Below are 6,724 nucleotides of genomic sequence, written 5' to 3' on the forward strand. Positions count from 1 at the left end.
CTACGAGACTGTGAGGGGTTCAGGCAAGAAGTCCGGAACTTATTGTCTCTCTAGGTTCTGAGATGCCGCATAAGGTCAAGATGGAAAAGGAGTGAACACCACCGATATAGCCGTAACGCTTCTACCTCCAAACCTAATCACCTTCTCACCCCAGAGCCTCACCGCCAGAATAGCTTATCCGAACTCCACCTCGCCTCCCCATCACCAATACTCACGCTGTCCCTTGGAACTATAACTTCCAAGTTTTCACTGTGTGGAGCATCAAGCAAGACATCCGCCTCCTAGTCTTGCCTCACCTCCTGCACCACCAAAACCATGTTTCGCTCCTCACGAGCACTTCAGAATGACTTATGCTAGACCTGCTAGCAACATTACTCCCCAAACCAGTTCTCGGCCCGTTATTGCAATAAAATCCTCTCCACCTGAGCAAGAAGTCGAGTTTATAACTCGAAGTGGGAGGTGTTACGGGAACGAAGAAAGAGAAAAGAGAAAAGGGAAAGTAAAAATGGGAGAGTCATCCAAACACTAAGAGGAAGTTGAGAAAGCAGGGGAAGCAGAGCCTATTGAGCACAAGGAAGATGAAGAACTGCTGCTCCAAATAATGAAACAGAGCGAGTATGATGTGGTGGAGCAGTTGAGAAAACACCCGCCCGGATTTCACTGTTATCACTGATCCTGAGCTCGTAAGTGCACCGACAAGCCTTACAAAGAATCCTGGATCAAGCCTTTGTGAACCCCGACATTACTCCGGGACAATTTGAGAAGATAGTAGAACAAATCCAGGCATCCAGCTTTGTAGCCTTTTCTGAAGAGGAGGTAGACCCCGCAGGCTTAGGGCACAATAAAGCTCGCATGTAATCGTGAAATGCAAGGGTTGTATAGTGGCCAAAGTTCTCATCGATAACGGATCGGCCCTTAATGTATCGCTTAGCGCAACCTTAGCCAGCCGGCCGACCAATCATATATACGCCGAGTGCTATGGTGGTAAGAGCCTTTGACGGCATCAGGAGAGAGGTGCCGAGACATTGACTTGCCAATCCAAGTTGGTGCATGTACTTTCAATGTCACGCCTGTGTCATGAACATTGAGCCGCTTACACTATGCCGTTGGGAAGGCCGTGGATCCATTCTCGCGAACGTCGCTCCTTCGACTTTGCACCGTAAGATCAAATACATTAAGGACGGCAAAATCATCACCGTGAGGGGCGAAGAGGCCATACCGGTCACTAAGCCGCAATCACTTCCCTATGTGGAAGCGCCGAGGAATCGTTGGAGAGTTCTTTCCGTGCCCTTGAACCGCAAGATACCGGAAGGAGGGGGCTATGGCTATGGTAGCCAAAGTGTCACAAAGAACGGGTATGAAGAGGGTAAAGGCCTAGGCGCCACATTACAAGGGATCGTGGAACCCATACCGCTATTCGTAAGGTGGGCCGAGTGGTTTGGGATATGAGGAGGATGCCTCGTGGATGGGCGATTCTCGATGAGGAAAATACTTCGGGATCGAGGTTTGACCGTAAGATGGGAAAGATGAAAATAGTCCCGAGGATCACTGAGATCTTCACCAAACCTGGCCATTCAACATCCGCAAATACGTAAGAATCACCCGATGATCCATCCATCGATGTCATCCAACCGACTCCTTGTATGAGGCCCTAGTCTCGCCAAAGGGTTGAGGGGCAGGAGCCGAACAACCGACAACGGAGGATATCCTGCACTCAATCTCGAGTAAAGTACCTCGTTATCTACACTTGATCACTTTGTCCATGGTGACAAGTGTAATAATCAAATGGACCTTTTCTTATGGCATTAATATTATTAATGAATTGATAGCGCATTTTTAAATCCAACACTCTCTTTCTTTCCTTTTTGAATTCCATCCTTATAACATGTTCTATTCTTTATTCATTCAGGACCATTCATCAATTAACACCTAATAATCCAATAGACTCGTAAATCCTCCGGTTAATTTTGAAATCCCCATAATCGCCATTACTTCAAGTGATTCTCGAGGAAGACCTCACGTAAGAAGACGATGAAAAGATGAACCCTCCTCATGCCTTGTGAAACGTAAACGCGCACAATAAACTTAGGCACAGAGGAAGTAAAAAGGGAACTTAAGGTAGTGGAGAGTGAGGAATTGGGAGATATGATCTGTCTGCTTAAGGAATTCCTCGACGTGTTTTCCTGGAGCTATGATGATATGGTGGGTTTGGACCTCGATAGTAACGCACAAATTTCCCTTAATCCTGTGAACAATTCCAAGAAAGCGTAAACTAAGGAGAATGAATCCCGATACACCGCTTCAAGGTTCGGATGAAGTCAAGAAACAAGATGACGCCGATTCTTGGAAGTGGTCAAATATCCCCAATGGGTGGCTAACGCCGTTCGGTAATGAAGAAGGACGGAGAGTCGAGTGTGCGTTGACTACAGTGGACCTTAATAAAGCTAGCTTGAAAGACGATTTCCTCTCCCCACATTGATGTGTTAGTTGACAATGCCGCGGATTGGGCAGTGTTCGTGTATTGATGGGGCATCGTGGTACAATCGATCCCAATGGACGAAGAAGACAAGGATAAACCGCTTTCATCACTCAATGGGGAGTATTCGCTATCGGGTCATGCCCTTCGGGTTGAAAATGCAGGGCTACTTACCAAATACGCAATGGTCACATTATTCCATGACATGATGCATAAAGAAGTGGAGGTGTACGTGGATGATATGATCATTAAATCCAGGGAGAAGAGAGCCACGCTCAGTGATGAGGAGGGTATTTGAAAGGCTCAGAAATACCACTTGAAGTCAACCCCGTAAATGCATATTCGAGCTAAATCGGGAAAGTTGTTGGGATTCATAGTAAGTTTAGAAAGGGATAGAAGTAGATCCGCATAAAGTTCGAGCTATTCAAGAAATGCCATCCCCAAAAACAGAAGGGAGGTGCGCAGCTTTCGGGAAAGTCAACTACATTTCGAGGTTTATTTCTAATCTTATCGCCAAAGTCGAGCCTATTTTCAGACATTCGAAAAACAACTCTACTCAATGGGATTCAGTTTGTCAAGAGGCTTTTGAGAAAATCAAGCAAGATTCACAAATCCACCAGATTGGTTCCACTGTGTGTGCAGTGCCTTTGATATCGCATATGGCACCAAAGAGACAATGGGATGTGTTTTGGGACAACATGATGATACCGCCAAGAGAGAGGGCCATTTATTACCTAAGCAAGAAATTCAACGATTGTGAGTCAAGGTATTCTTCCTTAGAAAAGACTTGTCGCTGCTAGCCTCGACAAAGAAATCGCCTCAAGCACTACATGTTGAATCACAAGACATGGCTCATCTCCAGGATGGATCCTATTACATAGGTATTCGAGAGACCATTCGTGCCATCAAGGATAGCCAAGTTGCATGTTATACTCTCCCAGAACGACAAAGTCTACATGACCCGGAAAGCGGTGAAAGGCAACAGAATTGCCGACCTCCTAGCAGTAAAAATCCTATCCAGATTATGAAGCTCGATTTTGAGTTCTCGATGAGCATATTAATGAAGTAGATCACGAAGAGGAGAGGCCCGCCGATGTATGGGAAATGTATTTTGATGGAGCAACAATTTATCCGAAACGGAATCGAGTCAGCATCGATATCCTGACGGAAAACACTTCCCGATAGCCGCAAGTTGAGGTTTGACTGCATCAACAATGTCGCAGAGTATGAAGCTTGTGTGATGGGTCTACAAGCTGCTATCGAAATGAAAATCAGAAAGTTGGAGGTGTACGGAGACTCGGCTCTGATAATTTATCAAGTTAAGGGAGAATGGCAAACTAAGGATCCCAAGTTGATCCCATATCGTAAGTACTTCATCGAGTCGATCAAGGAATTCGAAGAAATCTCTTTCACTCATCTTAGCAGGGATAAGAATCAATTTGCCGATGCTTTAGCTACTCTAGCCGTTATGGCCCAAATGGAAGAAGGGCAGACAACTCAAGCATTGAGGGTTAAAGCAAGGGATGAACCACCATCGCTTCACGATTGAAGAAGAACCCGATGGAAAGCCTTGGTATCATGACATCCCGGTCTATTGTAGAACTGCAGAATTCCCTTAGGGGCAACCAAAAATGAAAAGAAGATGATTCGAGATTAGCATTGGGATACTTCCCCAGTGGAGAAACCCTATACAAGAGGAGCTCCAATGGCGAATTACTGAGATGTGTAGATGCAAAAGAAGCAAAGAGAATCCTCTTTGAGACACATGAGGGAAATTGTGCGACCCATGCCAATGGACACATGATGGCCAAGCAAATCATGCGACATGGGTATTTTTGGACCACAATGGAGAGGGATAGCATCGAGTATTTCCTAAGTGCCATAAGTGTCGATCTATGCCGATCCGATAAACGCCCCACCTCATAAACCGCTCAACCTCGCCTCACCATGGCCTTTCGCAATGTGGGGCATCGATGTGATCGGTCCTATCAATCCTAAGGCATCCAATGGGCACAGATTCATCCTAGTGGCCATCGACTATTTCTCCAAATGGGTCAAGCAACGCCAGATGCTCACATCACGCAGAACACGCTCCTTAAATTCTTCAAAAGCAACATCATCCGCCGCATGGTCTCCCGAATGAAATTGTCACCGATAATGCCAAGAACTTGAATGGTCCAAGATTCGTGAATTGTGTGATCAATACAAAATCCGCATCTCAATTCCTCCCGCATCGCCCCTGATGAATGGAGCAAAGGGAAGCCGCAAACAAAAATTTAAAGAGGATAATCCGAAAATGACGGTCACATATAGGGATTGGCATGATATGCTCCCTTACGCTCTTCACGCATACCGACTTCCGTGAGGACTTAAACCGGGGCAACTCCATACTCGCTGGTCTATGGTATGGAGGCAGTATTGCCCATTGAAGTTGAAATCCTTCCTAAGAATCTCAAGGAGTCGAATTGATGAGTCGAATGGATTCACCAAGGTTGGATCGCTTAAACTTGCTTGATGGGAAAAGGTTAGCAGCTGCATGTCATGGGCAATTATATCGAGGAGAATAGCTAGGGCATTTGATAAAAGCGTCGCCATGCGAATTCCAACCTGGGGACTTAGTTCTGAAGAAAGTGCTATCGAACCAAAACGATCCACGGTGCAAATGGTCACCAACATACGAGGGACCCTATGTGGTTAAAAGGGCATTTTCCGGAGGAGCCTTGATCTTGACCCAAATGGACGGTAATAGAGTTTCAGAGACCTGTGAATGCCGACACTGTCAAGAGGTATTATGCATAAATGAGTGAAGGATGAAACCCGAAAGGGCGCCCAAAAAAAAAAAAAAAAAAACTTGGGGTGAAAACCCAAAGGGCATCCCAAGAACCAAAACGGAGAAATAAGGAAGGGGGTATGAAACCAAGGATGGAGACTGCATGACAGAGGCTTCAGAGAACTTGAAATAATGGCAGTTAAAAGACTTCAAAACCAACTATAAGGATTATGTGAAATCTATCCTTGTACCTTCCCTTTCAAAGTCTATCCATGTTTCTCTTGAAGCGATAATAAAGTCATACTTTATTCCTTCTGCTTTTGTTTTCCTGTTTACTCACCTTTTAATACTATCCTTTATCTTTGTTTAATGTGCTATTAATTAGTTAAATTTTTGCCTTAAGATTTGAATTCGAAAATTGATAACCTCACGTACTTTATTATGAGATTTGCAGGAATGGCGTAAAAAAAAAAGAGGTGAAAACCCAAAGGGCGCTCGTTAAATGGACGGAAAGAAAGTGAAAACATGAGGCGCTTTCCATAGAATAAGAAGAAAATCGGCATGTAAGAGGGACATTTGAAGAAATGGGGTTATAGGTCAAGTCTTGCAACTTCTTTTCCGTTAATCATCGGCCTTCGGTATCTTGTTAAGTACACTTCGTCAGGGAAAGAACTTCATGCGTCAGGGTTAGACTTGCCTTGTAAGTTGATTTTAATTTCACGCAATTTACATTTCCTGCTATCAACCTCTGGTTCCTTGATCTAAGTTGATTTTAATTTCATGCAATTTAAATTTTCTACCATCAACCTCTGGTTCCTTGATCTAAGTTGATTTTAATTTCCTGCAATTTACATTTCCTGCTATCAACCTCTGGTTCCTTGATCTAAGTTGATTTTAATTTCATGCAATTTAAATTTTCTGTCATCAACCTCTGGTTCCTTGATCTAAGTTGATTTTAATTTCTTGCAATTCACATTTCCACCATCAACCTCTGGTTCCTTGATCTAAGTTGATTTTAATTTCCTGCAATTTACATTTCCTGCTATCAACCTCTAGTTCCTTGATCTAAGTTGATTTTAATTTCACGCAATTTAAGTTTCCACCATCAACCTCTGGTTCCTTGATCTAAGTTGATTTTAATTTCATGCAATCTACATTATCTGGTTTTAATTTCACGCAATTTACATTTCCTGCTATCAACCTCTGGTTCCTTGATCTAAGTTGATTTTAATTTCATGCAATTTAAATTTTCTGTCATCAACCTCTGGTTCCTTGATCTAAGTTGATTTTAATTTCATGCAATCTACATTATCTGGTTTTAATTTCACGCAATTTACATTTCCTGCTATCAACCTCTGGTTCCTTGATCTAAGTTGATTTTAATTTCATGCAATTTAAATTTTCTGTCATCAACCTCTGGTTCCTTGATCTAAGTTGATTTTAATTTCTTGCAATTCACATTTCCACCATCAACCTCT

Source organism: Hevea brasiliensis, chromosome 8 (genome assembly GCF_030052815.1).
Source record: "Hevea brasiliensis isolate MT/VB/25A 57/8 chromosome 8, ASM3005281v1, whole genome shotgun sequence".
NCBI classification, from domain to species: domain Eukaryota; kingdom Viridiplantae; phylum Streptophyta; class Magnoliopsida; order Malpighiales; family Euphorbiaceae; genus Hevea; species Hevea brasiliensis.